The following is a 26,245-nucleotide window of genomic DNA, read 5'->3' on the forward strand; positions in this document are numbered from 1 at the left end:
TGCAGGAAGATAAATCTCAAACATAGTTTCGTTGAAGGCTGATGTTTCAGTAACCCATTCACACTAGAGAAGTGAAAATGAGGAGGCTTTCTGTCCCTTTTTATTGAACTCAAATGACAATGTTAAAGCCAACAGGAGAAAAAATGTTAAGACAATCTCAAATTTTGTTTTAAGGGAAGCATCATTAGTCTCAGGAAGAGCTGGAAAAAATAATCTGTTGGTATTACTTTTAAGAGTTAATGCAACAGATTGTAATCTTTCTTCAGAGAGTTGACAGGTAATTTTCTGCATTACATAGGAAGTGGGTTTGAAGGAGAATGGCTTGAATTTCTCAAATAAAAAGAGGTCCAGTATTAAATTGAGTAACAGTGAGCTTGAGTGTCTGCCAGCTCACAGATAATGAGGATACTGTATCTCAGGATTTTCTTTGTTTTGTTTATTTTCCTTATAGAAAGAAAACAAAAGCCTGTCAGAGATTTAACTTTGCATTTCCAGGGGGAATTCCTGCCATAAATGTGGAATGTAATCATCCAACCTGAAACTTTTGTGAAACAAAAAATAAATCAATAAACATGAAAAAAGATACAATGTACAAGTTTTGTCAGGAAACATTAAAAACTAGTTGATGAAAGCACTTAAATTCCAAAGCACTTTGAAACCCAAACTTGCCAAAATGAAATTGAAAACTCTTGTTGCATTTCGTAGGATTAGGATTAAGATGTAGTTCATCAGGATACTTGAAACATGAACTTAATTTTTAGCATATTACTTCATTAATTTAATGGAATTGCTCATGATGTTGAGTGCTTTCAGGGCTCTGTGAGCAGATGTGAAGCTGCTGCATGGGCAGATGTTCATTGCAATGTAGAGTTCTAGATGACCAGGAACTGGGGCAAAACAACAGACAAGTAGAGAATCTGTTTCCAAAATGTAGGCATCATGTCTCTCACAGAGGGAGGCTTTCTCCCAGAATAAGATCCTATGTATTCTTTTATCATGTAGAGTGGAGTTATATTTTCTGTGTGTAATTTAGTTGTATTTTTATTTGTATTAGTTATATTTGTTCCACATGAGTGCATGTTTTAAATTTTTAATAAAGTGATAGCGTACTCATATGGGACAGAAATTCATGGCTGTTGCCTATGCCTAATATATGCCTGTTATGTTCTAGGATAGCCCTTAACTAGTATCAAAGTCTTTTTTCCTAACCTTGATAGTCTTTCTTCAGGTTATTGTTTTTCAGCACTAAATAAAATGTAATTAAATAGAAGATAACTGTGACCCTTTCTTTCTGTGACTTGTTTCACGATGTGCCTGTGTAATCTTTCTTTTGCTATTAGCTATGACAAAAGGAGAAGTGTGTACAGATATGGCAACTGGATACTTTAGTTATTTCTAAAGAATATTTTTCATATTATAATATGAACTAATAAAGCTTTACTCTGAAAACAAACTTGGGCAAGGAAATGTTATTCTGGTCAGTTTATTTTTAGAAAATCCAGGGCAGTAAGATTTTTCTAGCCTAAATGTTGAGAAAACTCGTGTTTCTTTTCACACAGTTTCATACATATCATGTCCTTTGGTTTTTTAACCTTTCTTAGTTGACAGTTTGACTGAACAGTTACTGTCACTTGCATTTTCATATGCATTTTCATGAGTACGTATGCACATCTTTTCAATCTAACTCGACTAGAATTTACTTTACTATAATCTATGTAGGATGGCTAATGATAAGTTGGAAAACTCAAAGAATAAATCTGTGCCATAAACTTTCACTTTAAAAATGATTTTTTATAAGAAATATACATAAGAAAGACTTAAACTGTCCTGCAGTTTTGGAGGTGCTCTGAGAACTTGTTTTCCCCACCAACACAAAATTAAGCTACTATTGACTTTCACCTACAGCTATGAACTCCAAGTACAAAATGCTATTCAGTTAGAGTAGTGGTTTGTATTTATTTAGTGTGTGCATGAGTGAAAAGCATAAACAATAAAGGAAGTGACACTCTTTCCTGTAAGCCTTTGACCTAACCGTAACAGAAGGTCTTATTAGGGAGGCCAACTTGAATACATTTTAAGAGAAGCAGCTAATTTATTTTTTTAGTATTACTGGTTCCTGAAAAGAGTTCTATTATGTATCTATATATTGTTTGTGATCTTTGAGCTATTTCATAGAATCATAGAATGTCTTAGGTTGGAAGTGACTGCTAAAAGTCTTCTAGTCCAACCCCCCTACCATAAGCAGGGACATCTCACATTAGAACAGATTGCTCAAAGCCCCATCAAGCCTGACCTTGAATGTCTTCAGGGATGGGGCCTTCACCACCTCTCTAGGCAGCCCATTCCAGTGATCCACCACCCTTATGTTGAAGAACTTTTTCCTTATGTCCAACCTAAATCTGCCCTTTTCTAGTTTAAAACCATTACTCCTTATCCTATCATTATATGCCCTTGTGCACAGGTCTTCCCCAGCCTTTTTATAGGCTTCTATTTCACTACACTGTAAATTACTTTGCACTCAAGACAATGTTTACTCATGTTAGGGAGTGAAATGTACTTGTCTGGTTTCTGTTTTAAGAAAAAAAAAGAAATTATGTGACTTCAGACTGGTTTTGAACTTGCACCAGATGGTGTTTAGGTTACCCCTCTTTGTGAGTAAGGACTATAGAATAGGCTGTATTGTTTGTATTTTAGGTTTTTCTCTGCTTATTTCTGTAAAATATTTTTCTAAATAAAGGGAGAGGATGAAAAGTTATGGTAAAACAACAACAACAAAACAACACAAAACACATAATGGAAAAACAGTCCTAGTAGAAAACTGGTCTGCTTGTCCTTAATACTAGATGCTGTGCTGTCTGTAATGGATGCTATGTAATGGTTTGTAAGATTATTTGACTGGTATCTTCAGATGTGTGAAAGATGTGTTTCTTCAAACTTCTGTAAAAAGAAAGATTGCTACATACAAAATTGGGTATTTAGGATAAATATGTTGATCTAAATTTAGAGTTCTCCTGAATGAGGGATTTCAACATAAATCGTTGATTTATTTACTGTTTGGTTAAAACAAACTTAACAACTAATGATGTCTGGCAAATGCCGTCTAACATATTGATGATGTTTGAGAGATTTTAATGAGATTTCTATCTAGCTATTCCAGTTACATTTTTTCAGAGTACCCCACTGGCATCTACTATGGAGACTGAGGAACAACTCTTGTTACAGAAAATAAGCTTGATTTAATAATATTTAGGGAGCAATTGAAGCCTGACAGGGTAGTTAAAAAAAAAAAAAAAAAAAAAAGCCAACAGACAAAACAAACAGAACAAACAAGCAAAACCAAAAGTAGACATTACATGAAAGCTGAAGAGCAATGTATTTCCATCAAAGAAAACACATTTACAATAAAGATGGAAAGGAGTAACGGGCTTCTAATAACTATTAGGTAGATTCAGTCTTCATGACAGCCCAACAGGGTCTTGGAAAAGTTGATTTTAAGTTTCCTTTGTCCTCTAATAGATCTCCATGACAAGTTTTCAAAGTACATGGACAAAATAGGGTTTGCCTGTTTATATCCTTGATACTCTCTTTCTGCATTCTCAATAAAGGCTTAACTATCTCCTAAGATTAATACCTACTGTTGAAAGAATTTGGCAAAATATTTATAACTGAAAATAAACAAATGGAAGTTGCTGAAAAGAGTAACAGTAAGTATTGGTTGAAATTACACTTCTGAAATGGGATTTCAGACTAAGGTTTAAGAAAAGAACTCCAAGAATAAATCAGCTAATTTTTCCTTAGAGCTATGTATTTAGCATAGCAATACAGCCATACGTTGTTGGTGGAGTGGGTTGGCTGGCATTTGGAGAGAAGACATCTTTGTATTGCTTCAGCATATTTTAAATGTGTATACAATTTTGGTGTTCAAAACAGACTTAGTAGCATGGCTGTTAATACATGCGGCGTAGAAGTTAAGCCTTCATTTAAATGAAAACACTAAAATTCTAGAATTGAATTTGAAACAGGAGGACTCCTTTTAGCAGACTGACAAACAAAAATGTTTTCCTGTTTAGAAAGAGCAACTCCTGGAAATGTACATGTAAATAGAAAAGGTCTGCAGACTGATTTAAAGTTTAGGAATGAAAATATTGTTATAGAAACATAGACATATTTTTTTGCAATTAAACTGCCCAAGAAAAGTCTGTCTCAGAGTAAGAGTCATTTGTATTGCTTAGAAGGTCTTTTCCTTCTGATGGTAGCTTCTAGTTTAGGAAGAAAAATATAAAATTTCCTTTCTGCACTGGAGTTAGTTGGAGTAGAAATGAAACAGGTTATGATCACCTGAGGAAAGAGCTACTGTCATGGCCTCTGGTCAGCAAACAAAATTTTCCAAGCTTCAGAACTTACCCATCTGTATTTAACAATCTAAACAACTCTCTTGCCAAACTCTTATTTAACACATTTTATAAGGAAATGTACAAAGAATGAAATCTTAATTTTTCTGTGAAGTAGGCTTGTCATCTAAATCTTACAGAAACTTATGTGCACTAAAGCACTTTATCTGCATATATTAATTTGTATATGTTTGTAGTCGTGCCTTATGCTATGCCAAGCCAAGAATTATTCAAATGTAGCTTCTTGAGAACCTATGTTTTGCTCTTGTCTGTTCCCTACCTACAACTTCCAAGGGTATAAAGCTCCTGTAACATTGCTGTGAACTTGCTCTTTCCCTTCAGCAGATTGATTTTCTTCTTACATGTAACTGGAATGCTGATACCTCTGCTGCCAGGCTGGTGTTACTTCTTGCTTTCTGTCTCTGCCAGTGTCTGCCTGCTGTCTCATGTGAAGCACCTTGTCTCTGCAAATACGCCAGCACACAAAAAAGTAGATGTAATTAAATTTTGGGCCCATTAGCAATCAATTCCATAAAAGTCCCATCAGCAATGCAGGATTAGATTTAATTTTTAGCAATATGTTGAAACAAATATGATATTGTTCATGGACATGCAATTCTGCAGCATCAGTTATGAGCATGTTTGTTGAATTTATTACTTGACTGGGTAGTTTTGTAGCTGTTCTGTTTAAGGTGAAACTGTGAAAGGATACACAGTGCTTATGAATGAAAAAATAACTCTGTCCTCTAGTTAATAGTTTATGTACATGCTCATATATGAGATTGGTGCTGCCAAGGTAAATGAGACTATTACACCCTTAATTTGTTTAACCAAGGGCAACAGAAGAGACATATTTCTCAAGTGGAGTTCTGTTATAGATATATATTGAGTAGAATCTATAGGTATTTAATAATTGTCATTGCCAGTGTGCTAAGTGGTGCTTTGGTGGTTTTTTTTAAGGCATGCATACACATGTGCTGAGAATTTTACTTTTAGATCTAATATATATTGTAGTAAATAACGGAGAATGTGAGTAGAACTGTAAATTTATGCAAGTTGAGCTCTAGAGGGATAGAGGAATATCTTCAAGGAAATGCTAGCCTTTGTAAATTTTGAAGAAAAAAACCAAAAATACGTTTTGAGGAAGGAATTTTTTTGTCTAGTTAGTGTTCACAGAAATAAAAAACACTTTAATGTGACCTTTAGATAAAGTCTACGAAGTGTTGACCTTTGATTGCTAAATACTTGATAAATTGAAATTTGGAGGAGGGGAACAGCACAAAAAAATCAGCAAAATGTGATACACCTTAAGTTTAGTTATCATTGCTTTATGCAATAGCAATACACATACCCTTCTGGCAATTAAAATATTTTCTCAGCAGTCACTAGACTCTCATCTAAGTAATAAAATAAACTTTTGTGGATATTTGGAGAAATATTGTGTGTTTCTTGTTAATTAACAAGTGGCTTTTATCACCTCCTTCAGGAATGATTTGGGAAATTGTAGCTAGGTTTTTGACTGCTAGTAGTTTTAATATGCCTTCTGCACTCCTACTCTTGCACCTTTGATTCTTCAATTACAAAAGAAAAATATTTTCATTTATCCAAGATATTACTTGAACAAAACAACATTTTCATAAATTCTTTGGCTGCTTTTTTCTTTTCTTATTAAAAGCTCCCATTTTATATTCTGCCTGTGCCTAAATTCAGGGACTCTAAAAAAGGAGGAGAATCCTCTTTTGGTCAGACTTGAAACAGTTCATTTCCTAGATTATTTCTGAGCTGCTCTAGCTGTGGTTGTGGTGCTCTTCAGAAGTATATTCTAATAAATATAACAATGTTATCCAGAAAAAAGTGTAGAAAAATAGTCATGCATTAGGAATTGCTGATGACACCGAAGTAGTATTGTGGTTTGTTTTTTTAGTGTAAGTAATGTGCTTATGTCAACTTACATTTCTTTTGCTCTGCTAAATACTCTTAAATTCCAGAGAAGATAAAGGTATCTTCTTATTAAACAATTTTGGCTTTTAAATGGCAATAAGGGTACTATTGCCATGAAATTCAGTAATGGCTTACAGGAGGCCTACAAGCTCTGGGAGCTGCTGACTGTAAACTACAGAATCAGAACATGTATTCACACACATATTTGTTCCAGTGCAGAGAGTTTATTTCAAAATCTGTCAAGGAAACGGAACCTTTTGAAAGGTTGTTATTCTCTGTCTGTAGAGCTATGGTAGAGATAGTGATTCTCTTTTATGTCAGATTTTTGTCCCTACAGATCCAAATGCTATAATCAATGCATGAGGGAGTCACTCTCATTTCCTCCCCCTAGCTGAGCTGTGTACCATTTTTTCTAGTCATACATGTGCACAGTTGCACTGCAAGAAATGCTCTGTGCAACCATTAGCATGATGATTTTTTTTTAGTAGCATCTTGTTTTTGCTTGGGGGCTCTATCATCAATCTACTTCTGTGAATTTCCCTCTGTCTGTATTCATTCTACCAACACTGGATACAAGTTCTATATCCATGAAATAGCTGCTGTGGACTCCTATCAAGAGGATATGTGAAGAGCTATGAAAAAAATATAGTAAGAAAACATGAAGTTATGTTTAACTTGGTTTGCAGCTTATAGTCACTCAGAAAAAGAGCTGAAACTCACTGAATTTTGCAAGTCTCAGAGCCAGGGTGAGATGTGAGAGAAGTTGAACCCCCTTCCACTCAATGTCTTCTGGGACAGCTCTTTGATAATCCTTTACACTTCCCTATTCCATCCCTGATCTCTAACTTTGGCTTTGGAGGTACTTGACTATTTCTCTTCATCTCAAATGCTTCTGGGGAGATGAGCACACACCTCTCCCATCTCCCCCTGCTGACATAAGCATTACAATGAGAAAATAAGGTAAATAATCTTGTCTTTTCTCTGTATTTTACTATGTTCTGTGGTTTGACATACGACTTTTCCTTTGTTGGCATTGAACCAGTCATCTTCCTACTAAGCCCAAATAACCTTCTTTGACTTTCTTCCTCAAGCTGCTCAGCAAGTCTCTACTGCTGCTCACTTCTTTTATTTGCCTTCATGCCTTGCATGAGCAGGCAGCATTTTGACTTTTCCTGTTGTCTACAACCAAAATTCAGCCTAGCATAGCACTGATTTACTTTGGACTAAAATATCCCTTCACAGACCACAGTTTATGCAATGCAGTTGTTATCAGTCTTGTATATGTTAGTCACAGATAGCCTTAGGAACTCATTAAGATGCACTGGGCTTTCTCAAAGAGATTCAATATTTTAGATTCATTATATGATGCTCCACTCTCTCCACTTGTAAAAATGAGAAACTTTGCTATTGAGTAATAACATTCTCTAGCTGACATTACTTTTATGCTCTATCAGGAATATGTTTTGATATGGGGGAAAAAAAAAAACTGGCAGAAAGTTCTGTTTAAAATATAACTTGCTTTATGGACTGTACCAGCATGCCGTTGTTTCCCTCTGCTGACTGTCTTACCTTACTTAGTGCTACTGTGAAACAAACAATTGTCTTTTGATCACATGGTTAAAAAAAAATGTCTGATCACTGTTGATGAGACAAAACTACTGAGACATCAGTGAAGTTCTGGACACAATATTATGCTGTAAAAAAAATAGTTTATCTCCTGCAGGTGGTATAAAAAGCTTCACTGTGTAGCTGGCTGCTTAGCAGCTTGAAATTAGTAGCTGAGTGTCCTTTGTTCATCAGTTTATTGATCATGCCTTGTATTGTGCTTGCCATTTCCAGTCCTGGATCAGCCTAAAACCTTTGCTGTGGTACAGTAATTGCTATCTGGCTGTGCTAAGTGTCTGTTCCTCTTTAGGAAGTCAAGCTTACACTTGGCTGTTGGGCAAGGAAACTGTTCTGTGACAAGTCATCAAGTAAATATTAAATTTTAGAGTTTAATTTAATCCTGGTAAGGAGAAGTCATTAACAGTAATTCTTTGCAGACACATAAAGCTTCCAAATACTGATTGTTTTCCTTCTTTCTACTCTAATTTAAGAAGAAGAATTTGGCATAAAACCTTTTCATTCCTTCTTGGACAGATCACTAGACAGTCAGCCCTGGCAAGGAAAGCTAAGAGTGAAAGGATACTGTTTTGTCATTTAGCAGTTCTGGCTTAGAGTTCCCATTCTTGCCTCTTTGTTCCTGCATCTTTCGTACAGCGCACTGTTTTACAGGTATACTAAAACAACTGTTTTGTGCAGATCTGGCAGTGACTGAATCAGCGCACTGGTGTGGATATGAATAGTCCCTTTTTCTTTTATTTTACCCAGACCTCTGATTTGATCCCTCAGTTCAGTCTTACAGTTTTATTGGCACAAGATGAGGCGGTGCAGCACTGCCGAATCTGTAACTGTAGATAAGAAAAGACAATTTCTTACCCTGGCAAAACCCTGTTTTGTGAAACTTCTTCCCCTAGTTATCTTTTCATCAGGTAAGTGGTGTGATTGGGTTGCAGGCTTTAAGAAGACAAAGAACTCCACAACTTTGTGTTGGTCTTGTGTGTAGTCCAGAGCATACTGTTGGAATCACTCAAACCACTTTCAAAGCCAGATTTGTTTGGCTGGTAGGCTGCTAACATTTGAAGTTCAGAAACTCTAATGATGAAAAAGTTAGTCTTTCAAAATTTGAATCATGTCACAAAGCATAATAAAATTATGAACTTCAGAGTTCAAATTTAGAATGGTTATAAGTGAGTCTTAGGAAGTTGTCTTTCCTTGGAGGAACTTGAGGATGATATGTGTGTTTATTTTTTTAATATATCTCTAAAGTGGTGTAGAGATAAAAACGTAAGTCTAGGGCTAGAAAACCTGGGCAATTTCCAAACTAATTCAGCACTTCTTATTTCTGGATTATAGAAGCAAAAATACCTAATCCTTCAGAGATGTTAGTCACCACTGTTGAAACTGCTGCCAGCCACTGACACTTGCTAGCTATATCACAACCATCCAGAGTGCAACAGATTGTAACAGTGGTAAGGACTGCTGTAAAAATACCTAACAGTTTAAAATACTAATCACGCTACCTGTATATTGAAGTAGGTGGTCTTGAAAAACATATTGTCCAGTTGAAACTTAATGGAGACGTTCTCACTCTTGAATTACAATAGTTATAATAAAATGCAATACTAATGGAAACGTTTTGTTTACCATTATGGTGGTATTGTTTTTTGAGATTTTTTTCTTTTAACCAAGTTCTTTGTGGTAGTTGAAAATTAATATAGTGATACTAGTGAGTATCTCTTCTTTGTTTGAAAATTCTTGCATGGTATTTATGCCTTTTTTTAGACTGAAGAAATGAAAGATGGTTTTTATATTACTGTGCAATTCCTTTAGGTATATCCAGGATTTGAAATCCGTTACATCTCTTTGACTAAGGTTTTCGGCAAGGTAGCCAATGACTGCTTTGAAGGTGTTCTAGTAATTCTGCATTTGCTGGAACTGAATGTATTTAATATTTCTTTAATTCATGCAGGAAATCTCCAACCAATAATCTTTTTTAAATGCACGAAGGGATCAGCTTTGCTTACTTCTGGGGCCTAGTCCTCAGCCCAAGGCCTGGGAAGGAGCAGAAAAGAGAGGTTCTAGACACAGTTTTTCCAGTCAATATAGGAACTTGCCCTTGCACGTAATTGTAAATTTCTTAAATTGCTATTTTAGGCATTTTATGTTACCTTTAAAAAGAAATTTAAAAGCATCTCATTATAACACTTGCTGGCTTAAGTGCTGGGAGAGTGATAGGTGGATGAAGAGGAAGTGCTAATATGAGCAGTGACGTGGAATATGTGGTGCTACCATGTACCAAAACTGATCAGCTTCCCAGTATTTTTGCGGCATGTATATGACTTGCTATAAACAAGGAGGTTTGATTTTTCTCAATCTGAGAGTTGTAGTATAAATTCATAGATGTATTATAATTGATACTGTGATAAGTAGATAGTTTAAACAAGATTATTTCAAGGTGGTTTTAATCACTAGTTATGTAATCACTGAACTTCTAAGATTTTTATTAACTCATGGGGACTACTAAATTAAATTGCTGCTGTAAAGCTATTTACAGTGACTTCAGAGGAAGTTAAAATGCACATATGTGAATGAGTTTTTGTTCACAAAGGGTGCAAATTGCTGCTATTTCACTATGCAGGTCTGAGTAGATATCCAAGAAAGCACCAGAATTGGAGTACCAGGGGTAAAGATAATGATTTATGCTAATTAATACATTATACCCACGTCTCAAAGGAAAGAAAGAAAATGTGAAAATAGAGGACTGGAGCTATCATTACAATTAATAGCAGTGCCTGAATTTCTGTGTTCTTGCTGGCAAGCTAGATGGTGTTTAGATTTCCCTGTTACAGCCCTGTTATCTTTAATTGAACTCTGTTTTGTTGTGAAATTCTGCCTGAGAGCTCCACCCAATTTCTAGTAAAGAGATTTAAATAGGTATTCCTATCTGGAAAGAACTAAAGGTAATAAAATAATTTTCTCCTGCTGCTTCAACTCCTGTGCTGTGTGAGCACTAACTGCTATGTAATTATTTTTCTCCCAGTCTTGGAGCAGAATTACATAGGAAGAATCTGCAGAGGGACCTTGACAGGCTGGGTCAATGGGCCGAGGCCAATGGCATGAAATTCAGCAAGACCAAGTTCAGGGTTCTGCGCTTTGGCCACAATCACCCCCTGCAGCTCTACAAGCTGCAGGAAGAGTGGCTGGAGAACAGCCCAGCAGAGAGGGGTCTGGGAGTACTGATTGACAACCAGCTGAATATGAGCCAAAAGTGTGCCAAGGTGGCCTGGAAAGCCAATGGCATCCTGGCTTGTGTCAGGAATAGTGTGGCCAGCAGGAGTAGGGATGTACTCAGCACTGGTGAGGCCTCACCTGAAGCACTGTGTATAGTTCTGGGCCCCTTGCTTCAAGAAGGGTATTGAGGTGCTGGAGCAGGTCCAGAGGAGAGCAACAAGACTGGTGAAAGGACTAGAGGGAAAGGCTTATAGGGATAGGCTGAGGGAGCTGGGGTTGTTTAGCCTGGAGAAGAAGACACTCAGGGGGGACCTTATCACTCCCTGCAACTACCTGAAGGGAGGTTGTAGTGAGGTGGGGGCTGGGCTCTTTTTCCAGGGAACTAGTGACAGGACAAGATGGCATGGCCTGAAGCTGCACTAGGGGAGGTTTAGGTTGGGTATTAGGAAGTATTTCCTCAGGAAGAGCATGATAAGACATTGGAATGGACTACCCAGGAAAGTGGTGGAGGCACCGTCCCTGGATGTGTTCAAGGAAAGGCTGGATGTGGCACTTAGTGCCATGGTCTAGCTGATGTGGTGGTGTTAGGTCATAGGCTGGACTTCATGATCTTGAGGGTCTTTTCCAGCCTTGGTGACTCTGTTCCAAAGACTATCAAGGAACAGAAGTGGGTGTTCTAATCTCTTTGGAAAAATGCTACATTTAAGAAATAACAACTGAGTGACCTTGACTTGAAAGTGCAGATACATGGCATGCTTTAGTTCTTAGCTGGCTCTCTGTAGGCTTTCAGACCTCAGCATTCCTTAAGGCACTTATTGGTAAACCAGAGATGCTGTAGCAGTTGTTTCTTAGGTGTAGAGGAAAGTTCTGAGACCAACTATATCTGTGCTGTGCTTTGTTTCTAGCTATGTGAGCATTGCTCTTGTCTTCCATGTTTGTAACTAATGTATTCTATTACCTGGTACTCTCAGGCTGCTCTTTTGTTGCAAAACAAACCAGTTAATTGTACCAGTTTGTCTTATTCAGTGTCGTTCTTATTCAGAAAAATGTACAATTAGTTAATTTGGAGTACAAATATGAGTAGATGAGGCAGATGATTCTTAGTTTCCTTTTTTTCTGAAGTTTGATGTACTTCTGGAGGGAGCTCCTCAGATAAAATGAAAGTGTAGTTTGGGCTAACAAAATTACTGCTTCTGCTTGTTATAAAACAATGTCATGATTCTATGACAAAAACGTCTTTGAAGCTATTGAGTTATCTAGCTGTATTTAGATAATATCCACAATATGAATTACAAATGTTGAATAATTTGTAAATAGTGATAGCTACTGCTAGTTGGATTATAGGATTTATCTCATTTTGTGCAGTTTATTAAGATGGGAATACTGGTGTCAGAGGAATTCCCAAAGCTGTGTATGTAGACTGTGACCAAGAAAAGCATCCTCATGATGCTCCCTTATGCACAATTTGCTGTCTCTGTGCTGCAGTGAGATGTGAAGTAGTTTTCCTTGTATTGGTAAGTCACAGTTTATGCTTTGTCTGCTTAAAGGCAGTATGGTCTAAGTACTGTAGTCTGAACTTTGCTGTTTGCATATTCCAAACTCTCATGTAAATGTTGGAAGAACTGCAGGGGAGCATAAACCTGCAGAAAAGCTAGTAAGTAGAAAAGTGGAGTGGAACCTTACAGTCATAGCACATTGGTATTTGAAGTGAAAACAAACACTGCAGTTCACTTTTTTATATGGATATAGATTTTTATCTTAGAAACCAGCTATTCAGTTTAGTGTCCAGCTGTAGATAAAACACTTTTTTATTTTCCTTACAACAAAGGTTGTATCTGCTTTTTGGAAACAGTGTTTCTGTGAGAGAGAATTCTGGCCTGCCTGTCAGGAAAAGCCACAAAAAAGGCTGACCTCAGTCTAATTCTCTGTGATGTTTTAAAATATGTCAAATTCTGGGACAGAATTTCCACATTTGTGACTATTTATTGGTTGATATTGGCGGGGAAAAAAAGGAGAGAAGTAACATTTTCAGCTGCTAAGTTGGAATTTCTTATTGACTGGTGAAGGAACTCCATGAAATCACCAGGGACAAAAGGAATCTGAGTGATTCAATTGTTTATGTTGCTTGCCTAGGAAGTGATGCAGTCAGTACACAGAAACAATTAAATTTTTGAGTGGCTTTGCAATTTTTTTTTACTAAAGACAGGTTTTATTTGAGAACTCTGAAGAATGCATCAGACATACTGGTTTGTAATCTGTGACGGATTTTTTTTTTTTTTTTTTTTGTTAAAAACAAGCCAAAAATCACTTTGTTTATGCTGTCTCTCTGCCTTTTGTTTTAGGGCTACTAAACCATTGGCCTTTTTGTGTTTGGGGACATTTAATTCTGCTTTGTTGAAACAGAAAGGTACTTTTTCACAGCTTGAAAACTCCATGTTTTAGACATATATAATGTAATATGCAGCCAAAACTGTAGTACACGAAGTAATTTAAAAGGAATCAAACTTAAAATTTTTATGTGAGGGCTAAACCCAAATTTTAGATAAACAACATTGTTCTAAATTGAATAGTTGAGATGAATAATTGTGTGTTTGATGGGCATTTAAATTTTACATAAATTATCATACATGGTGCCCTGTTTATTCTAAATATTTGCTAAATAGAAAAGTATTTTTTAAAATTAGATATTGATGTGATTTGTAACCATTGATAATAGGTTAGGAAAGGCTATGATCTTAAGATTTGTTAGTTACTTAAGGTATTATTAATCAATTTTACAGCCTGTGAGTGACAGCTTTCTTTGGGAACAAAATGTAAGATTCATAATGGAAAAGTACAGAGGAATAAAGAAAGGAACTGCAGCAGAATGCTTACTGTATTTCTACAGATTTGAAGGTTTAAGTGTGTGCTTTGGTGAATCAGAGCTTATAGGTTGGCTGGGGTTTTTTGGGTTTTTTTGTTGTTTGGTTGTTGTTTTTTTTAATGAAAATAATTGGACTCAGATTAAACTGGATAATATGGAACTGTTAAGGAATATCATGGTATATCATCAAGTTGTCCCATTTACATGAAATATATGAAATATCTGTTCTAAATCTTGCCAAGAACATAAAAACAAACAGGCTAGATGTGTGTAACTGGTTCTAAATAATTAAATTTCTCTAATCTTGTTTTCTGACTTGTGTAGGGTAACTAGAATTAATAAGCAGCCAGATCTTGACTCAGCCAGCAGAATGAAGTTTCCCAAATGCTGTTTTCAGTGTGATGAGATTCAGTTGTGTTAAAGTAGTATTTTTTGTAATTTCGTATTTGTACTCTGTATTTATCAAGCAGTAAAGGATGAGAACCCAGAGGGTATGATTTAAAAATAAAGCCAAGTTAAGTGTAGATTTTTTTCTTACTTAAAAATGTGAGTTAGAGGTTTTAGAAAGGAATTCTAATGTAGTGAGAAACACTTGGTGAATTTTTAAAACATATTTTTATTCAGGCTCATTAAATGGTTCTTGCACCTTAAATTCTTCAGTGTTAGTAGCTGATACAGAGCTGAATCAGTAAGTGGACGTTAATTTGTGTCATGTTACAGTGCACTTCCTGGAAGATTTCTTTGCATGGTATATTACAAACTCCTAGCAAAAAGACACATCATTAATATTGTCCCATTTTTCATTCATGATAGCTATCCAGCAATGACAAATGTTTCTACATTTAGCAGTAGAAAGATGCTATGACTGTTTGAACTGTAGTAACTGACGCTTAACACAGAATTGGCTTGCTTTCAACTTGTTCCCCTTCAAATCTAATTTTTCTTCAACAGAAAGCATTTAGAATCTAAAATTGATGGAAAGGTGGGTGTTGTTTTGTTTTGTTAATGCCTATAGATAGGCATTTCAGGCCCTTTCATATATTCTTTTTATGAAATATTGTTTCTTCTATGCACAATAATACTAGGAGTTTTTCAGTGAGTGTGGTAAAGCTCTTTTTCAAAAAGCTTCTAGACTAAAACATTTTATACATAGTAAAGGAGCTTAGATATTAATATTTTTGGGGTGTAACTAGTGAATAACTTCACACAATTGTAAATTTAACTTGGGAAATATATAGGTAATAGTTTTATGTGTAAGCATCTTGTGTGTTCCAATATGACAAGTTTACAGAAAGGCTGGTATACTGGAAACTATGGCCTGTACAGAATCTTTTTTATCTCTGTTTAGTCTATGGTGAAGTGCTAAAATGATGACTTTCAATTCCCACTCTTCCCCTTCCTAGCACTAACAAAATTTCATTCAGTGCCAAACTTTCAAGTCAGAAAGATTGTACTTTTCAAACTGCAAAGTCCTATTATGGGACTCCTTAGAAAACTATGCTGACAATAATAAGCCTGAATAGGTCATTATTTGCAATCTTGCCTCATCTTTGCCTTTGTACTCTGACTCCTGTAATTAAGTCATGTGCTATAAGCAAATCAGCAATATTTTTCTTGCTAGGTTGTCAGTGCACATATGTATGTGTACTCCTATTCATGATACGCTCATGACATGCTCTTGCAATGACCTGTTACTGTAATAACCCTATAATATAGTTACGATGTTATAATGACAAACTGTAAAGAATCAGCAATGGCACTTCAACTTAAAAACCATGATGGGCTATGATTAAGGTGGAAGCCCAGCATCTTAAAACACAGCTTTCACAACTTAAATACAAACTTACACTGGACATCAGTTCAACAACAGTATAAAAGATATTTATTATAAGAGAACAGAGTAAGAGAAAGCTGAGTCTCACCAGACTTCTGAGTAAGTAGAATTTCTTTAACAAGTATGTTTGGGACTTCAAAAATTGTAATGTGAAGTCTTTAAAAAAAATTAAATTTTGGAGTGCAGTGTTAGGGCTAGGGTTGCAACTATACATGAGAATTTTCACAAAATCTGGAATCTCATGTTTGTTTTCTGGATAAAGGGCTGCATTATTTATTTATTTTCTTCAGCAACAGATTCCTACCCTATTTCATAAGGCATAAGCCGTATTTTCTAAGTTCTCTTTTATTCCATCTAACCCCTAGTTAGTATCTCCATGTTTGTTTTTCCTGTCTCTTCATACTATTCAAAAGGCAAAATGGGACTCTTCCGTGTCCTCTATCTGTTTGCTTGTGGGCATGGTATACAATTAAGTTCCATGGACCCGTTTGTCACTGCCATTCCTTGACTAGATTTCTTTTTTTTTCTTTTATCTTCTCTAATAAAATCCTCAGAGCAGATACAGCTTATTTTTGAGAAGCCTTTCTGTGTTGTGAGAATAATCAGAAATGATTCTTGGTTGCTGGAAGCATGAATAGACCTTAGTGTTCTGACAGACCAGCCAAGAAAACTGGAACACAACACAGGCCGGGTCACAGTGTCATAGCTGTTCTGTGTAATATACCATCTTTAGCAGAAAATTAATAATGTTTCATAGTTAAGCACTTGAAAATTATGAAATGCTAACAGTGTAGTGTTATGCAGTTTTAACTTAGTCCTTTAACAGCTTTTTCTGCAGTTGTGTAGCAGTATGTGAGGCAGAACCTTGTATAAAAAGCAGTGAGAGTCTAATCAACTTAGGCTTAGTGAATACATACATACATTTAGAACTATGTGAGAGTTGGCTCAGCTTTGTGTAAATTAACATTAGGATAATGGTCTGATTTTTGCTCTTGTCTAATGACCTATTGAACTCTTTAATGCCTGAATTCCATCAGAAATTATGCTATCTTGCATTATTTCCTTAAAATAATTATAAAGGTATGAAGATAGAAAATATTACCATAGAGATTTTTTGAGGTTTTAGGTGTTACTGGGAGACATGTAGAATACCACTAATGATGGTAGATGCCCATGGTTTCACTCATTCTGAGGCACAAAAAGCCAGTTTGTTTTCTGTGTTAAAATGATGGCATACTCTAAGAATTCCTTTGGAGACTTCCATTAATGTAATTTATGTGCTTCCCTTCTCCCAAGTTTTCCATTGCAATTGGCAAAGCCTGTGAATGTAACTAGTGAAGCTGCAGTAGGTTAAGAGATTAGTGTGTTGGTCAAAAGTCAGATTCAATTTGAATAAAACTTTTTTCCAGTTTTATGAAAAAGGAAAAATATAGTATGAACCATAGATGAGTGGTTTATAATTTGTTTTGGCCACCATTTGAGTTGCAGGACTTGATGATTGTAGAAGATTTTTAATTGCCCAGTAATCTGTAGGTGAGGAGATTAAATGGAACACAGTTCCTTGAATTTTTTCAGATATTTTCATACAAAGAAGAAAGCACTTAAACATAGGCTTTTTAAGTTTTAACTATGACTGGTTAAGAAGAAAAGTGTTTGAAGATGTCGAGGCTAAAGGAATACTGAGGGAGAGCAGCTGTCACTAGTGTAAGTCATCATTGCTAGAATAGGAGGGAAAATAGCAAAATTAAAAGAGAAGATTTCAGTATGACAGGCCTCTGTTAAACTCAGAATTGGTCAGTAAAATCTTTCAAGATGCTCTACAGAGGTACTAAAGAAAACTGCTGTCTCTCTAATTAATTCTATTGAAGGCACAAATGCATACGATCCCGTTAGAGAGAAAAGTAGGAACTGTATGAAGTCACTTGATAAAGCTGAAGATTTATGTTGGACAGCTGCATAATTTGAAAAGCTATCTGCAGCTAAGGAAGAAGGTGATCTTATCCCCACACTGAGTCCCTTCCCTTGAGTTTGTTCTGGTGCTTTGCAGCAGGCACTGAGCAAACTAGAAGAATTAAACTTGCAGAGAACTTTCTATTTTTCTGTGGGCTTCTACTTTTGGCAGCAACTAGCTGGGAAACAATTCAGACATTCTGTGAAATTCCATCAAATGTTATCTCATAAAAAAAATTATCAGACATGGCATAGAACTTCACAGGGAGTGGACACAAGGTCATATTTTTCAAGATGGATAGAGAATCATAGAATGGTTTGTGTTGGAAGAGACTTTAAAGATCATCTAGTTCCAACTCCCCTGCATGGGCAGGGACACCTCCCACTAGATCAGGTTGCTCAGGGCCCCATCCAACCTGGCTTTGAACACTTCCAGGAGTGGGGCTTCCACAACTTCCCTGGGCAGCCTGTTCCAGTGTCTCACCACCCTCACACTAAAGAATTTCCTCCTAATGTCTAACCTAAATCTCCCTTCTTCCAGTTTTGTTCCATTACCTCTGTCCTATCACTACACACCTTTGTAAAAAGTCCCTTCCTAGCTTTCCTGTAGGCTCCCTGCAGGCACTGGAAGGCTGTTATAAGGTCTCCCTAGAGCCTTCTATTCTCCAGGCTGAACAACCCCAACTCTCTCAGCCTGTTGTCCTAGGAGAGGTGCTCCAGCCTTCAGACCATCTTCACGGCCCTCCTCTCAAATCTCCCTACGAGCTTCATGTCCTTCTTATGTTGGGAGCTCCAGAATTGGACACAGTATTCCAGGTGGGGGTCTCATGAGAGCTGAGGAAAGAGGGAGAATCACCTCCCTTGACCTTCAATCCATTCTCCACCTAGCCTGTATTTGTTCTTGGGATTGCCCAAACCCAGGTGCAGGACCTTGCACTTAGCCTGTTTGAACTTCATGCAGTTCGCACAAGTCCACTTCTCAAGCCTGTTAAGATCCCTCTGGATGGCAGCCCTTCCCTCCAGCGTGCCAACCTCACTACACACTTTAGTGTCACTGGCAAACTTGCTGATTCCGCTGTCCATGTCACTGACAAAGATGTTAAATAACACTGGCCTGATTATTGACCCTTGGGGAACACCACTCATCACGGATTTCCATCTGGATATCAAGCCATTGATCACCACTCTTTGAGTGTGACAATCCAGCCAGTTCCTTACCCAGTGAGTGGCCCATCCATCAAATCCATATCATTCCACTTTTGATACTAGGCTGTTGTGTGGGACAGTGTTGAAGACTTTGCACAGGTCCAGATAGATGATGTCAGTTGCTCTTCCCTTGTCCACCGATGCCATGACCGCATTGTAGAAGCCCACCAAATTAGTCAGGCAGGATTCTTGGTGAAGCTGTGCTGGCTGTCACCAGTCACCCCTTTGTTTTCCATGTGCTTTAGCAGAGCCTTCAGGAGGATCTCCTCCATGATCTGCCTGGGCAAAGAGGTGAGACTTACAAGTCTATAGTTCCCTGGGTCTCCCTTTTTTCCCTTCTTCAAAATGTATGTTTCCCCTTTTCTAGTCAGTGGGGGTTTCTCCAGACTGCCAAGACTTTTAAAATATGATGAATACAAGTTTTGCAACTTCGTTAGCCAGTTCCTTCAGGTGTTGTGGATGAGCTTAGAAACCTAGCATTTGTATGTGTAGGAAAAACATAAATGTGGTACAGAACTAGTTAGAAAACTCTAAGAAGCTAATTTAGTATTTTTATGGAAACTGTGTGTGAATCCATTGGTGCTCCAACCTATACTATTAATAATTTTCAGAAATTCTGAAATTCTGATGGTATAGACAGTTTTCAGCCATAGCCAAGTTGAAAGAAACTATCAGAGTTCTAATTATTGGAAAATATACTGAAAATTCAAAGCTATCTTCTTAAATGGTGAATATGATTGGGGAACAAAGCGAGGTTGGAAATCTCTCAGTAGGAAAAAGTACGTTATGCTTCAGCTTAAAAAAAAGAGCTACATGAGAACGAACAGCTAAGTATGGAATTATAGAATCATGTAGGTTGGAAAAGACCTCTAAGATCATTGTGTCCAACCATTAGCCTAGCACTGCCAAGTCCACGACTGAACAATGTCTCTAACTTCACATCTACATCTTTTAAATACCTCCAAGGATAGTGTCTCAACTATTTCCCTGGGCAGCCTGTTCAAATGTTTGACAACCCTTAGAGTTAAGAATTTTTTCCTAATATCCAATCTAAACCTCCCCTGGTGTAACTTGAGGCCATTTCCTCTTGTGGACGGTAGATAGTTGTTTTCCAAATAAAGGTAGTAGTTGACTCATCAGTGGCCAAAGCTCCAAACCAGAGGAATAAGTTCTTTAGATTACATGTGGAATCAACTTTCTTAAGCCTTCAGGTATTTAATAGCTGTGGTGAAGAAGGAAGAGAAAATCTGGTCACCATGGTAGACAACATACTGTTCCTTTCTTTGGGTTTCAGGAAGTAAAAACTAGATTGCAGTTTACAAAATAGAAATTTTATGTGTGTGCTTCAGGGAAAAAATGCCAGAGGATCAAATAGTTAACTCATCTGTTGTCTTAAATACACTGAAGAAGTTTTAGAAGGTGTGAGTATATAAATGCATATGTATGTATTTTAAATAAAGTGTGCTTGGGATTGTCTTCAATTTAGTTCTTTTTCAATGGAAGTAAGCACAGCTGCATGTGTTTCAGTTCTGATAGGAAATGCTGTAAATGCTAACAGAGGAAATGAGGAAAGTGAATTCTCATCCATCAGTTTAACACACTCTACTATGGACTGAATTGTGATAAGGGATTCTTGTCACACTGCAATTTCCAGCTTTCTGAAATACTCCTTTGTACTCTGTTTCTTAGGGGGGTAATAGAGGGTGAGGGAAGCACAACAAGAGCATTTGTGAACACTTGAATAAAATTGCTGTGAAGTTGCTTCCAAAGTGGCTCCTTGGACTCTATTTGATGTTTCACAAATGACAGGACAAGCTTAGTGTAAAACATGGCTTTTAGAAGCTTGCCTCTGTATTTGATTTTTTCGTTTGTTATTTGATTGGTAGATGCTTCCACATTTTCGGTGGCTTTGTATCGGTTTGCATATAAAAGAACATTTTAAGGCTATTCATGCTCTATTCTGCAAAATGCTGCTTGCTGCTTACAGAAACTCTTAATAAACCAAAAGCCTTGCTGTCCTTTTTTAGCAGTTGAGCATTTTGTGTTGCATTGTGGCGAGTGGAATTAGAGAGCAGTATCTCAAACACTTAATACCCATGTATACTGTGAATTTTTTACAGGTATTTTTTGTGAAAAGTAGTTTGAGAATGTAAGTGGATGTTTGTATTCAGTTAGTGACATGGTTGAGACTGTGCTTTATAAATACCTGATAGTCATCCTGCTACTGTTAGGTATTACAAAGTGAAACAAAACTCACTCGACATTTATATTGTATTAGCAATGCTTTATTTAAAGCTATAATCCTTCATTTAAGACAAGGCTAGGATTAGCAAGGTGTTTTGCTCAAGGTTAATTACTTCATTGGAAAGCTTTCTTCAAGAAGCTTCAGGTTATACTTAACAGGCTGCAAAGTATTTTAGAAAACAAAAATCATGCCCAAGAAAGATGTCTTCCTCTTAAATAAAATTTCCCTGTTGTTTCAGTGTTGCATGTGTCCTTGTAGTAAATATTGAATATTTCTACTGAACATTATGTAACATATTTCACAGTAATGAGATCTCATAATTAGAAAATACAAATACATAATCCTTTTACTATTAAAGTGAAGTTTTATTATGGAAATCATTTAAGGATGGTAAGTTTCTTAATTAACGTGACTTTTTCATTTTAATATTTAGAATTTGCACTCAGAAATACTGTTTTTCAGTTGGATTTCAGAAATGCATTTTCTAGTAAAAGAATTATTTTCTGTGATATAAATTACCATCAGGTGATAATAAGTATATCTACCAAGAAAAATCTTTTCAGTCATCAAAAGGATGGAGAGGTACTTTTGGAAAAAGTAGGCCATAATTATGTAACGCTAACAGCCTGTGGTACATCTAGAAGTAATTTGTAATGAAAAAAATCCCTGTATTTTCCCAAAATTCCACATTATACCTTTCTTAAAAGAGGAAAAAAAAGTTTTAAAAAAAAAAAGTTAGAAAACTTTTAATTAGAAGTGTATGAGGCTCAATATTTTATCAGTGGATTCTTAAAAGATTTATTAATTAGCAGGAGGGTTTGGGTAGGTAGTTTTTCATAGGTACATTTGTGAAATTTTTGTATTAACCACTTAAGTTATCTAATTAAAGATCTCAAATGATTTGTGCCTGATGCATTCCAACTGAAGATGGAATACACTCCATGTGCTAGACCTGGTTCATTGTTCAAAAACTGGAGAAAACACAACTGAAATGTATGTAATGTGATTATTGGATCCTCGGAGCTACACGTTTTTCTTGTACAGGTACACTGAGCCACACTACTTGCTAATTAGATGTAAACTTTAAATACCAAGAGTCATGTAAATGTGAGTTCCAACAACATATTTGAGTGTTTTTAATTGCTATCCATCTTGTTAGCTTATTCAGAATAACCTAGGGATTATTTGACCATATTAGTGGATATTTAGTTCAGCTATCTGTATTTCTGTCACAGAGATAATTTGAAGAAAGCACCCTAGTTGAACTGCAGTTGGTTTGATGGAATTTGGTAGCTTGTAGGATACTTCCTTGTTCCTTGTGTAAAGTCTGTGCCTATATAAGATGATTCATTAAAAGACCAAACCTCTAAATTGATTTTTCTTAGCAACACAAATATTTTGGAATTGTTTGGGAAGAACAAGACTCTACCTCTAAAAGACAGAGTTCCAAAACAGTGAATTTTTCATACCAGTTAATTTATTTAAAAGTGGATGAGATTCTGAAGTAACTGACCCATTCAGTTATGGTTAGACTGTAGGCCACTTTGTCAGTGATAAAAAGAAGCAGTTGATTTTTGTGTGTTTATTTTGTGGTGAGGTTTTGTTGTTGTTGTTTTTTGTTGTGCTGTATTTTTTTCCTTTGGAGTTCTGATTTATTTCCTTTAGGTAACATGTTACAGCAGGCAATTGGAGTGATCTGTTTTATGAATACAGCCTAAAGCCAAAGCATATTTTTAGATAATGTGTTAGGAGACTGAGAATGCAGATGTCTTGCGGCAGAGGCAGTGTATCAGCTCCACAGTGAGATGTATGTATGTTTTTCTCTTGAGACTTTTTTTTTTTTTTTTGAGGAATATGCAACTTTTCCTCACTTCTCTGTTGCTATGTCTGTTAATGTATTTCACCACTCTGCAGCCCAGAGCTCCAAAAGTGCTTTATTCCCCATGACTGCACCATGTCCTCAGTGTATGGCACTGTGGACCTAGATGGTGGGATGTACCATCAAGCACACAGACTGTTCTGTGTGAGTGGTTTGCAAGTCCTAGGAACAGAATGTGCTAGAAGAAGTGGTTTTAAATAATTTTCTATACTTGCAATTTTGCTACTAATAAATGATTAAAAAATATACTCTTTCCCTAGTTCCCCTAACATGGGAAGCAAAGTGCTTGCCTGTGATGTATGTACTATTATTCCTTGATCAGTTCTTTGATTTCTTTCACTTACCATAGTATCTTCTTAGCTTCCAGCTACTATAGTAGAAGACACTTTTTGAGTTATCCAACAGGAAAGCAGTGTGCATTAAGTGCTTTCAGTGCTCCACCCAAGCATGAATATTTATGTGCATATATATGTTTTCTGGCTTTGGTTAGACCGTGTAATGTTCTAAATTAGTCTTAATCCTTTTCCCACATCACTGATCGTATTCTTTTGTTAACTACGTGGAACATTTTGCCACTAAGTATTGTTGATAATGATGTTCTTAAAGCCTATTTCTATAGAACAGCCATATGGTATACATAATGCTGTGATTTGGTCTTCTGTTACCCTTAAGTGAATAACAGTTTGAAATTAAAGCAACCTCATATTCATCCTTTACATTAAAATTTCTGAATTTGTAAATAAATTTAAAATGACAGGCCAAAATTTAAATTTTCTTAATTTTGGCAAAAACAATGCAAATTTGCTCAACAGGCACCATACAACAATGGCTAAGTACTTAGTGTTTAATAAACCTGGATTGGAAGTAAACTACAGAAAAGAAGTGCAAACTCACTTTAAACCTCCATGAAAACTGCATGAATGTGGGGCTGGGTTGGCAAGAGGCTAGCAGGACTAAGTGATAGACAAACTCCTTGTGATGAGGAAGAACCTGGGGCATGACTTCATCTTCCTTTTTTGCTCCAACAGCTGAGGCAGGTAGCTTGTGTGACTGATTTAACACTGAATTAATAAAATTTTTGTCACTAGCAGATACTCTTCTGCATTTAGGAGCCAAGAGGGAATAATACCTTTTTGACAGGCTGGGAAGGCTGCAGACGTGCTGTCTGCTCTCAATCACACAGCTTCAATGTGAACACAATAGATGGAGGCTGTGATTGGCATGTCTTCATGTGGTATATATTGTGCAAATAGGAACATGAAGAAAACCCTACAACTCTTACTAGTCTTTCAAACTTCTGATTTATTGTGATAGTAACTCATAATGATCTTCTGAATGTTATTACTTGTCGCAACATACACAGGAAGGAGATAATACTATGAATTTCTCAGTTCAGTTCCTTTTCCTGCATTTCACTGTAATCTGTCTATCCTATTGCATTGTATTCCACTTGAACTGAGCAGAAAAGTAATTCATTATCACAAAAAAGGAGAGAATTGAGTTAAAAGCCTCATTTGTCAAGTAAATGAAAGTAGTCTTTATTCTATCACTTGCTATTTGTGAAATATGGATAATTTCAGAATTCCTTTTAAGAAGAAGAAAAAAGTTTTGCTGCTTGGGAGGCACTAGTTATTATCTTTTACAGGAGAGAAAAATGTAGTGAGCATTTCCATATTGTCACCACTAGCATAGATAAGCCCTTCAGATAAAATCTCAATAAATGCTTCAAGCATTGGTTTCATAGACTATTATACTTGTAATTGGCAGAAATTAATAATTTAGAGCTGTTTAGTAGCTTTAATATTTTCTTTATTCAAACATTACTAGTAATGCAGCCTTGGGCTCAGAAAAGTCTGGTATAGACATCTTTCCTTTACAGTCCAAGGGATACAGTGACCACCTAGTGCTGTCTTAATTTGTTTGCCTTAAAATAAATGTTCAGAGGATTTGGTTTTATGAAGTTCTGTAATATGTACCCTAATAAGGGACTTACCCACCACATTGGAAATGTTCATCTGGGTAGAAACTAAGAACAGTCCTTCAACAATATTCCTATAATCTAGAACTTCAGGGACAGGTTTCTTTTTACTTACTCTGTAAGTGAATGTACAGACCTAATTTAAGCTTATTTGATTACTTAAATAAGAATTAAATTGTTCAGTGAAAAACTTCACAGCAGAAAAGACCAATACCAATTTGAAAGTACACTGCATCTAGGAAATACGATACAAGGGTCAGAACAGAAATTACTTTTTATGATAAGCTTTAGCTCTAATTCAGTGATTTTGCAACTACTGAGAAAAATGTGGACAATTTTGATACTCTTTTAGAAAGAATATTGAATTTTTCTGGTCTTCAAAATTTGTTAGATACAGTGATGCCTGTGCTGGTGAAGGCTCCTGGCAGGACCTGTCCCCGTGGAGCCCATGCTGGAGCAGCTTTGCTGCAAGACTTGGGACCCATGCTGCAACCATTCATTAAGAACTGCAGCCCTTGAGAATGACTCACATTGAAAAAGTTTGTAGAGGGCTGTGTCCTCTGGGAGTGTGAGGTGCCTTCCCCCTGAGGAGGAAGGAGCAGCAGAGACAAGATGTGATGAGCTGACTGAAACCCCCATTCCAGGTTTCCCTGTGTTGCTGGAACTAGAGGAGGTAGAGAAAATCAGGAGCCTGGGAAGAGGGGATCAGGGGCAGGGTGAGGAGGGGAGATGTTTTTAAGATTTAGTTTTTATTTTTCATTATCCTACTCTGATTTGACTGGTAATAAATTAATTTCCCCAAGTCAAGTGTGTTTTTTCCATGACAGTAATTGGTCAATGACCTCTCCCTGCCCTTGTTGCTAATTATGAGCCTTTTGTTATATTTTCTCTACCCTGTCCAGCTGAGGAGGGAGAGTGATAGAGTGCCTTGGTGGGCACCTGGTGTCCAGCCAGGGTCAATTCACCACAGGTTTTGACTTGTTTTGTGAGTTTAAGTTATCAAGTTGTTTTCAATTCCTATTTCTATTCCTATACAAGTGACTTGTGGCTTTATATACTCCTGTGTTTGCTTTAGCAAGCAGACTCGATTAAATCAGTCTGTAGATGTAGTTTAAATTGTCCAAT

The sequence above is a fragment of the Apus apus genome, chromosome 7 (genome assembly GCF_020740795.1).
Source record: "Apus apus isolate bApuApu2 chromosome 7, bApuApu2.pri.cur, whole genome shotgun sequence".
In the NCBI taxonomy this organism is placed as follows: Eukaryota; Metazoa; Chordata; class Aves; order Apodiformes; family Apodidae; genus Apus; species Apus apus.